Source organism: Phalangium opilio, unplaced genomic scaffold, assembly GCF_054372755.1.
Source record: "Phalangium opilio isolate 3A_F unplaced genomic scaffold, DU_Popi_V2 ptg000019l_1, whole genome shotgun sequence".
Lineage (NCBI taxonomy): Eukaryota > Metazoa > Arthropoda > Arachnida > Opiliones > Phalangiidae > Phalangium > Phalangium opilio.
The window spans coordinates 8,056,924-8,068,472 of NW_028324152.1; positions in this window are offsets into that span (position 1 = coordinate 8,056,924).

An 11,549-nucleotide genomic window follows, 5' to 3' on the forward strand; every position below is an offset into this window, starting at 1 on the left:
AGTTACGAGCCTGCAAACTTTATTTTCAAAAATCAAAAGTAACCTTCTAACAATAAGTGAGACAAAAAATAAGTTGACGACGATATTGAGGTAGCCTCAAGTTTAAAGTATCCTTGTATGGGGAGCAAAGAGTACTATAACATATCCAAAGGAGATCCCAGTATCTCTTGTAGAACAAGAGTTATGAGCCTCCAAAATTTAGTGCAAAAATCATAAGTAACATAATAAAAATAAGTGAGACGATACCAAAGTTGACGAACATTTTGCTTAATATCTAGGCCCCTGTTTGTCGTAGCTCAATGTTTTTAGTATGGTTAGATGGGGGACAATTTGGACTATAACATATCCTAAGGACATCCCCGTATCTCTAGTAAACACAGAGTTATGGGCCTGCAAAGCATAGTCTAATGCATTTCCTTTGGACGGGTTGTTTGTTTACGTTTAGCTTAATTACTCGGCCCCTGTTTTTCGTAGATCAATGTTTTTAGTATGGTTAGATGGTGGACAAATTGGACTATAAAATACTCAAAGGACATCCCCGTATCTCCAGTAGAAACAGAGTTACGAGCCTGCAAAGTATAGTCTAACTCATTTCCTATGGAGGGGGTTTGTTTCTTTACGTTTTGCTTAAGTACTCGGCCCCTGTTTGTCGTAGCCCAAAGTTTTTAGTATATTTAGATGAAGGACAAATTGGACTATAACATATCCTAAGGACATCCCGGTATGTCTAGTAGACACAGAGTTATGGGCCTTGCAAAGTATAGTCTAATGCATTTTCTATGGAGGGGTTTGTTTGTTCACGTATTGCTTAATTACTTGACCCTGTTCTTTCGATTAAAAATAATAACATATCTTTAGTGTAGCGGTTATCGCAACCGCCTCACTCCCGGAAGGCCACAGGTTCGAAACCGCGAAGCTTTTTTTTTTTTGCTTGGAACATGCAAAGACCTTTATAATTATCCGAACATTTGTGTCAAGGTCACATTATTTACATCCCCGTATCTCTGGTAGAACCAGAGTTACGAGCCTGCAAAGTTTATTTTCAAAAATCAAAAGTAACCTTCTAACAATAAGTGAGACAAAAAATAAGTTGACGACGATATTGAGGTAGCCTCAAGTTTAAAGTATCCTTGTATGGGGAGCAAAGAGTACTATAACATATCCAAAGGAGATCCCAGTACCTCTTGTAGAACAAGAGTTATGAGCCTGCAAAGTATAGTCTAATGCATTTCCTATGGAGGGGGTTTGTTTCGTTACGTTTTGCTTAAGTACTCGGCCCCTGTTTGTCGTAGCCCAAAGTTTTTAGTATGGTTAGATGGGGGACAATTTGGACTATAACATATCCTAACGACATCCCCGTATCTCTAGTAGACACAGAGTTATGGGCCTGCAAAATATAGTCTAATGCATTTCCTATGGAGGGGTTTGTTTGTTTACGATTAGCTTAATTACTCGACTACTGTTTGTCGTAGCTCAATGTTTTTAGTATGGTTAGATGCGGGACAAATTGGACTATAACATACTCAAAGGACATCCCCGTATCTCCAGTAGAAACAGAGTTACGAGCCTGCAAAGTATAATCTAATGCATTTCCTATGGAGGGGTTGTTTGTTTACGTTTAGCTTAATTACTCGGCCCCTGTTTGTCGTAGCCCAAAGTTTTTAGTATAGTTAGATGGGGGACAATTTGGACTATATCATATCCTAAGGACATCCCCGTATCTCTAATAGACACAGAGTTATGGGCCTGCAAAGTATAGTCTAATGCATTTCCTATGGACGGGTTGTTTGTTTACGATTAGCTTAATTACTCGACTACTGTTTGTCGTAGCCCAAAGTTTTTAGTATGGTTAGATGGGGGACAATTTGGACTATAACATATCCTAAGGACATCCCCGTATCTCCAGTAGAAACAGAGTTACGAGCCTGCAAAGTATAGTCTAATGCATTTTCTATGGAGGGGTTTGTTTGTTCACGTATTGCTTAATTACTTGACCCTGTTCTTTCGATAAAAAATAATAACAAATCTTTAGTGTAGCGGTTATCGCATCCGCCTCACTCCCGGAAGGCCACAGGTTCGAAACCGCGAAGTTTTTTTTTGCTTGGAACATGCAAAGACCTTTATAATTATCCGAACATTTGTGTCAAGGTCACATTATTTACATCCCCGTATCTCTGGTAGAACCAGAGTTACGAGCCTCCAGAATTTAGTCTAATGTATTTCCTATGGAGGGGTTTGTTTGTTTACGATTAGCTTAATTACTCGACTACTGTTTGTCGTAGCCCTAATTCTTAGTATGGCTAGATGGGGGACAAATTGGTCTATAACATACTCAAAGGACATCCCCGTATCTCCAGTAGAACCAGAGTTACGAGCCTGCAAAGTTTATTTTCAAAAATCAAAAGTAACCTTCTAACAATAAGTGAGACAAAATATAAGTTGACGACGATATTGAGGTAGCCTCAAGTTTAAAGTATCCTTGTATGGGAAGCAAAGAGTACTATAACATATCCAAAGGAGATCCCAGTATCTCTTGTAGAACAAGAGTTATGAGCCTCCAAAGTTTAGTGCAAAAATCATAAGTAACATAATAAAAATAAGTGAGACGATACCAAAGTTGACGAACATTTTGCTTAATATCTCGGCCCCTGTTTGTCTTAGCTCAATGTTTTTAGTATGGTTAGATGGGGGACAATTTGGACTATAACATATCCTAAGGACATCCCCGTATCTCTAGTAAACACAGAGTTATGGGCCTGCAAAGCATAGTCTAATGCATTTCCTTTGGACGGGTTGTTTGTTTACGTTTAGCTTAATTACTCGGCCCCTGTTTGTCGTAGCTCAATGTTTTTAGTATGGTTAGATGGTGGACAAATTGGACTATAAAATACTCAAAGGACATCCCCGTATCTCCAGTAGAAACAGAGTTAAGAGCCTGCAAAGTATAGTCTAACTCATTTCCTATGGAGGGGGTTTGTTTCTTTACGTTTTGCTTAAGTACTCGGCCCCTGTTTGTCGTAGCCCAAAGTTTTTAGTATATTTAGATGAAGGACAAATTGTACTATAACATATCCTAAGGACATCCCGGTATCTCTAGTAGACACAGAGTTATGGGCCTGCAAAATATAGTCTAAAGCATTTTCTATGGAGGGGTTTGTTTGTTCACGTATTGCTTAATTACTTGACCCTGTTCTTTCGATTAAAAATAATAACATATCTTTAGTGTAACGGTTATCGCATCCGCCACACTCCCGGAAGGCCACAGGTTCGAAACCGCGAAGTTTTTTTTTTTGCTTGGAACATGCAAAGACCTTTATAATTATCCGAACATTTGTGTCAAGGTCACATTATTTACATCCCCGTATCTCTGGTTGAACCAGAGTTACGAGCCTGCAAACTTTATTTTCAAAAATCAAAAGTAACCTTCTAACAATAAGTGAGACAAAAAATAAGTTGACGACGATATTGAGGTAGCCTCAAGTTTAAAGTATCCTTGTATGGGGAGCAAAGAGTACTATAACATATCCAAAGGAGATCCCAGTATCTCTTGTAGAACAAGAGTTATGAGCCTCCAAAGTTTAGTGCAAAAATCATAAGTAACATAATAAAAATAAGTGAGACGATACCAAAGTTGACGAACATTTTGCTTAATATCTCGGCCCCTGTTTGTCGTAGCTCAATGTTTTTAGAATGGTTAGATGGGGGACAATTTGACCTATAACATATCCTAAGGACATCCCCGTATCTCTAGTAAACACAGAGTTATGGGCCTGCAAAGCATAGTCTAATGCATTTCCTTTGGACGGGTTGTTTGTTTACGTTTAGCTTAATTACTCGGCCCCTGTTTTTCGTAGCTCAATGTTTTTAGTATGGTTAGATGGGGGACAAATTGGACTATAACATACTCAAAGGACATCCCCGTATCTCTAATAGACACAGAGTTATGGGCCTGCAAAGTATAGTCTAACTCATTTCCTATGGAGGGGGTTTGTTTCTTTACGTTTCGCTTAAGTACTCGGCCCCTGTTTGTCGTAGCCCAAAGTTTTTAGTATGGTTAGATGAATGACAAATTGGACTATAACATATCCTAAGGACATCCCGGTATGTCTAGTAGACACAGAGGTATGGGCCTTGCAAAGTATAGTCTAATGCATTTCCTTTGGACGGGTTGTTTGTTTACGTTTAGCTTAATTACTCGGCCCCTGTTTTTCGTAGCTCAATGTTTTTAGTATGGTTAGATGGGGGACAAATTGGAATATAACATACTCAAAGGACCTCGCCGTATCTACAGTAGAAACAGAGTTACGAGCCTGCAAAGTATAGTCTAATGCATTTTCTATGGAGGGGTTTGTTTGTTCATGTATTGCTTAATTACTTGAACCTGTTCTTTCGATTAAAAATAATAACATATCTTTAGTGTAGCGGTTATCGCATCCGCCTCACTCCCGGAAGGGCACAGGTTCGAAACCGCGAAGTTTTTTTTTTGCTTGGAACATGCAAAGACCTTTATAATTATCCGAACATTTGTGTCAAGGTCACATTATTTACATCCCCGTATCTCTGGTTGAACCAGATTTACGAGCCTGCAAACTTTATTTTCAAAAATCAAAAGTAACCTTCTAACAATAAGTGAGACAAAAAATAAGTTGACGACGATATTGAGGTAGCCTCAAGTTTAAAGTATCCTTGTATGGGGAGCAAAGAGTACTATAACATATCCAAAGGAGATCCCAGTATCTCTTGTAGAACAAGAGTTATGAGCCTCCAAAGTTTAGTGCAAAAATCATAAGTAACATAATAAAAATAAGTGAGACGATACCAAAGTTGACGAACATTTTGCTTAATATCTCGGCCCCTGTTTGTCGTAGCTCAATGTTTTTAGTATGGTTAGATGGGGGACAATTTGGACTATAACATATCCTAAGGACATCCCCGTATCTCTAGAAAACACAGAGTTATGGGCCTGCAAAGCATAGTCTAATGCATTTCCTTTGGACGGGTTGTTTGTTTACGTTTAGCTTAATTCCCTTACAAAAATCTTCTTAAGAACTCTTAAGAAAATTCCTTGGGAAATTTCTTTGGAAATCCTTAAGGCGTTCTTTAGGAAATTGGGGAATATTGGCCTCTTTTTCTTTGGAAATTACTTTGGAAATATCTTTGGAATTTTCTTGGGAAATATCTTTGGAATTTCCTTGCGAAATATCTTTGGAATTTTCTTGGGAAATATCTTTGGAATTTTCTTGGGAAATATCTTTGGAATTTTCTTGGGAAATATCTTTGGAATTTTCTTGGGAAATATCTTTGGAATGTTCTTGGGAAATATCTTTGGAATTTCCTTGGGAAATATCTTTGGAATGTTCTTGGGAAATATCTTTGGAATTTCCTTGGGAAATATCTTTGGATTTTTCTTGGGAAATATCTTTGGAATTTCCTTGGGAAATATCTTTGGAATTTTCTTGGGAAATATCTTTGGAATCTTCTTGGGAAATATCTTTGGAATTATCTTGGGAAATATCTTTGGAATTCTCTTGGGAAATATCTTTGGAATGTTCTTGGGTAATATCTTTGGAATTTTCTTGGGAAATATATAGAGAAGTGGGTAAATTAATTTAGCCACTTGAAACGAGGATAGTTCTTACATGCAGAACCATATCCCAATACAGGAAGTGTAGTTCTTTTACGCTGAACTACACCCCTTATAGAGAGGGAAGTTCTCGCATGCAGAGTGAAGTTCTCGCATGCAGAGTTGAAGTTGCTTTAAAAGTCAGACATTTAATCGACTTATTAAAAACATCCGTAAACGGCAGAAAGTTTTAAACCTTGTGCAATTGTATGGGGTACTAAGTGGGTTTTGGAGGCTTTAACGGCCAAGCAGTAGATACAGACGTCGTTGTTAAATTTAATAATGTATATTCACTGATAGTTTTTCGAGTATCAGAAACGCGTTTAACCTAATTTCCTCTACAATGTTTTTAAAAAAATATTTATTTTGGACTCTAATTACGCTCGAAACAAAGATAAAACATGCCGTAAGAGAATTAAGCAAAAATTCCGACTGACAGCTTAGATTCCCTGTAAATCTAAACATAACGATTTTAATTACTCTTATTTTACTTTTAATCTATTTTATCCTTTACATAAACACCTCACGGATTATTGAAGGCAAAAAATATAATAAAAAAATAGGTAAATGTAACATTCCATTTCAGCGCTTGCCTAGCCTTAGCTACGGGACAAGCCTTCGTGAAACGTTTTTAATTTTTTTAACCATCAAGTTAATGTCTATCTAGGAAAACTTTAGCTAAACAATTTGGGTAAAAATATTTTGAGATAATTATATGTAAAGCATAATTGCAATATATCTGGCCCTTTGAAATTCATCTCTTGAATTCCAAACGAATTTCGTTGGAAGATAAACCCTAGATCTTCTCTGGAAAACCAACCCTAGAGCTTCATTGGACATTTATCTCAATAATGCTAACGAATTTCTTTTGGAAATAAACCATGGACCTTCTTTGGAAATTGATCTGAAGAATTCTAAAGAATTTCGTTGGAAAATATTCCCTAGACATTCTTTGGAAATTTATCTCAAGCATTTCTAAAGAACTTCTTTGGAAAAAAACCCCTAGACCTACTTTGGAAATTTATCCCTAGAATTCCTAAATAATTTCGTTACAAAATAATACCAAGAAATTCTTTGGAAATTTATCTCTAGACTTCCAAAAGAGTTTCTTTAGAAAGTAATCCCAAGACATTCTTTGGAAATTTATCTCTAGAATTCCTAAAGAATTTCTTTCGAAAATAATCCCAAGACCCTCTTAGGAAATTTATCTCTAGAATTCCTAAAGAATTTCTTTAGAAAATAGTCCCTAGACCTTCTTAGGAAATTCATCTTTAGAATTCCTAAAGAATTTCTTTAGAAAATAGTCCCAAGACATTCTTTGGAAATTTATCTCCAGAATTCCTAAAGAATTTCTTTAGAAAATAATCCCTAGACCTTCTTAGGAAATTTATCTTTAGAATTCCTAACGAATTTCTTTAGAAAATAATCCCAAGACATTCTTTGGAAATTTATCTCTAGAATACCTAAAGAATTTCTTTAGAAAATAATCCCTAGACCTTCTTAGGAAATTTATCTTTAGAATTCCTAAAGAATTTCTTTAGAAAATAATCCCTAGACCTTCTTAGGAAATTTATCTTTAGAATTCCTAAAGATTTTCTTTAGAAAATAATCCCAAGCCATTCTTTGGAAATTTATCTCAAGAATTCTTTAGGAAATTCCATGGAAGTCTTTGGAAATAGTTTCTTTGGAAAATGATCCCAAGGGCTCCGTAGGGTTCCAAAGAAATTCCTTTAGAACTCTTAAGAAGATTTTTGTAAGGGTTACTCGGCCCCTGTTTTTCGTAGCTCAATGTTTTTAGTATGGTTAGATGGGGGACAAATTGGACTATAACATACTCAAAGGACATCCCCGTATCTCCAGTGGAAACAGAGTTACGAGCCTGCAAAGTATAGTCTAACTCATTTCCTATGGAGGGGGTTTGTTTCTTTACGTTTCGCTTAAGTACTCGGCCCCTGTTTGTCGTAGCCCAAAGTTTTTAGTATGGTTAGATGAATGACAAATTGGACTATAACATATCCTAAGGACATCCCGGTATGTCTAGTAGACACAGAGTTATGGGCCTTGCAAAGTATAGTCTAATGCATTTTCTATGGAGGGGTTTGTTTGTTCACGTATTGCTTAATTACTTGACCCTGTTCTTTCGATTAAAAATAATAACATATCTTTAGTGTAGCGGTTATCGCATCCGCCTCACTCCCGGAAGGCCACAGGTTCGAAACCGCGAAGTTTTTTTTTATAATTATCCGAACATTTGTGTCAAGTTCACATTATTTACATCCCCGTATCTCTTGTAGAACCAGAGTTACCAGCCTCCAGAATTTAGTCTAATGTATTTCCTATGGAGGGGTTTGTTTGTTTACGATTAGCTTAATTACTCGACTACTGTTTGTCGAAGCCCTAATTCTTAGTATGGCTAGATGGGGGACAAATTGGTCTATAACAAACTCAAAGGACATCCCCGTATCTCCAGTAGAAACAGAGTTACGAGCCTGCAAAGTTTATTTTCAAAAATCAAAAGTAACCATCTAACAATAAGTGAGACAAAAAATAAGTTGACGACGATATTGAGGTAGCCTCAAGTTTAAAGTATCCTTGTATGGGGATCAAAGAGTACTATAACATATCCAAAGGAGATCCCAGTATGTCTAGTAGACACAGAGTTATGGGCCTTGCAAAGTATAGTCTAATGCATTTTCTATGGAGGGGTTTGTTTGTTCACGTATTGCTTAATTACTTGACCCTGTTCTTTCGATTAAAAATAATAACATATCTTTAGTGTAGCGGTTATCGCATCCGCCTCACTCCCGGAAGGCCACAGGTTCGAAACCGCGAAACTTTTTCTTTTTTGCTTGGAACATGCAAAGACCTTTATAATTATCCGAAAATTTGTGTCAAGGTCACATTATTTACATCCCCGTATCTCTGGTAGAACCAGAGTTACGAGCCTGCAAAGTTTATTTTCAAAAATCAAAAGTAACCTTCTAACAATAAGTGAGACAAAAAATAAGTTGACGACGATATTGAGGTAGCCTCAAGTTTAAAGTATCCTTGTATGGGGAGCAAAGAGTACTATAACATATCCAAAGGAGATCCCAGTATCTCTTGTAGAACAAGAGTTATGAGCCTCCAAAGTTTAGTGCAAAAATCATAAGTAACATAATAAAAATAAGTGAGACGATACCAAGTTGACGAACATTTTGCTTAATATCTCGGCCCCTGTTTGTCCTAGCTCAATGTTTTTAGTATGGTTAGATGGGGGACAATTTGGACTATAACATATCCTAAGGACATCCCCGTATCTCTAGTAAACACAGAGTTATGGGCCTGCAAAGCATAGTCTAATGCATTTCCTTTGGACGGGTTGTTTGTTTACGTTTAGCTTAATTCCCTTACAAAAATCTTCTTAAGAACTCTTAAGAAAATTCCTTGGGAAATTTCTTTGGAAATCCTTAAGGCGTTCTTTAGGAAATTGGGGAATATTGGCCTCTTTTTCTTTGGAAATTACTTTGGAAATATCTTTGGAATTTTCTTGGGAAATATCTTTGGAATTTCCTTGCGAAATATCTTTGGAATTTTCTTGGGAAATATCTTTGGAATTTTCTTGGGAAATATCTTTGGAATTTTCTTGGGAAATATCTTTGGAATTTTCTTGGGAAATATCTTTGGAATGTTCTTGGGAAATATCTTTGGAATTTCCTTGGGAAATATCTTTGGAATGTTCTTGGGAAATATCTTTGGAATTTCCTTGGGAAATATCTTTGGATTTTTCTTGGGAAATATCTTTGGAATTTCCTTGGGAAATATCTTTGGAATTTTCTTGGGAAATATCTTTGGAATCTTCTTGGGAAATATCTTTGGAATTATCTTGGGAAATATCTTTGGAATTCTCTTGGGAAATATCTTTGGAATGTTCTTGGGTAATATCTTTGGAATTTTCTTGGGAAATATATAGAGAAGTGGGTAAATTAATTTAGCCACTTGAAACGAGGATAGTTCTTACATGCAGAACCATATCCCAATACAGGAAGTGTAGTTCTTTTACGCTGAACTACACCCCTTATAGAGAGGGAAGTTCTCGCATGCAGAGTGAAGTTCTCGCATGCAGAGTTGAAGTTGCTTTAAAAGTCAGACATTTAATCGACTTATTAAAAACATCCGTAAACGGCAGAAAGTTTTAAACCTTGTGCAATTGTATGGGGTACTAAGTGGGTTTTGGAGGCTTTAACGGCCAAGCAGTAGATACAGACGTCGTTGTTAAATTTAATAATGTATATTCACTGATAGTTTTTCGAGTATCAGAAACGCGTTTAACCTAATTTCCTCTACAATGTTTTTAAAAAAATATTTATTTTGGACTCTAATTACGCTCGAAACAAAGATAAAACATGCCGTAAGAGAATTAAGCAAAAATTCCGACTGACAGCTTAGATTCCCTGTAAATCTAAACATAACGATTTTAATTACTCTTATTTTACTTTTAATCTATTTTATCCTTTACATAAACACCTCACGGATTATTGAAGGCAAAAAATATAATAAAAAAATAGGTAAATGTAACATTCCATTTCAGCGCTTGCCTAGCCTTAGCTACGGGACAAGCCTTCGTGAAACGTTTTTAATTTTTTTAACCATCAAGTTAATGTCTATCTAGGAAAACTTTAGCTAAACAATTTGGGTAAAAATATTTTGAGATAATTATATGTAAAGCATAATTGCAATATATCTGGCCCTTTGAAATTCATCTCTTGAATTCCAAACGAATTTCGTTGGAAGATAAACCCTAGATCTTCTCTGGAAAACCAACCCTAGAGCTTCATTGGACATTTATCTCAATAATGCTAACGAATTTCTTTTGGAAATAAACCATGGACCTTCTTTGGAAATTGATCTGAAGAATTCTAAAGAATTTCGTTGGAAAATATTCCCTAGACATTCTTTGGAAATTTATCTCAAGCATTTCTAAAGAACTTCTTTGGAAAAAAACCCCTAGACCTACTTTGGAAATTTATCCCTAGAATTCCTAAATAATTTCGTTACAAAATAATACCAAGAAATTCTTTGGAAATTTATCTCTAGACTTCCAAAAGAGTTTCTTTAGAAAGTAATCCCAAGACATTCTTTGGAAATTTATCTCTAGAATTCCTAAAGAATTTCTTTCGAAAATAATCCCAAGACCCTCTTAGGAAATTTATCTCTAGAATTCCTAAAGAATTTCTTTAGAAAATAGTCCCTAGACCTTCTTAGGAAATTCATCTTTAGAATTCCTAAAGAATTTCTTTAGAAAATAGTCCCAAGACATTCTTTGGAAATTTATCTCCAGAATTCCTAAAGAATTTCTTTAGAAAATAATCCCTAGACCTTCTTAGGAAATTTATCTTTAGAATTCCTAACGAATTTCTTTAGAAAATAATCCCAAGACATTCTTTGGAAATTTATCTCTAGAATACCTAAAGAATTTCTTTAGAAAATAATCCCTAGACCTTCTTAGGAAATTTATCTTTAGAATTCCTAAAGAATTTCTTTAGAAAATAATCCCTAGACCTTCTTAGGAAATTTATCTTTAGAATTCCTAAAGATTTTCTTTAGAAAATAATCCCAAGCCATTCTTTGGAAATTTATCTCAAGAATTCTTTAGGAAATTCCATGGAAGTCTTTGGAAATAGTTTCTTTGGAAAATGATCCCAAGGGCTCCGTAGGGTTCCAAAGAAATTCCTTTAGAACTCTTAAGAAGATTTTTGTAAGGGTTACTCGGCCCCTGTTTTTCGTAGCTCAATGTTTTTAGTATGGTTAGATGGGGGACAAATTGGACTATAACATACTCAAAGGACATCCCCGTATCTCCAGTGGAAACAGAGTTACGAGCCTGCAAAGTATAGTCTAACTCATTTCCTATGGAGGGGGTTTGTTTCTTTACGTTTCGCTTAAG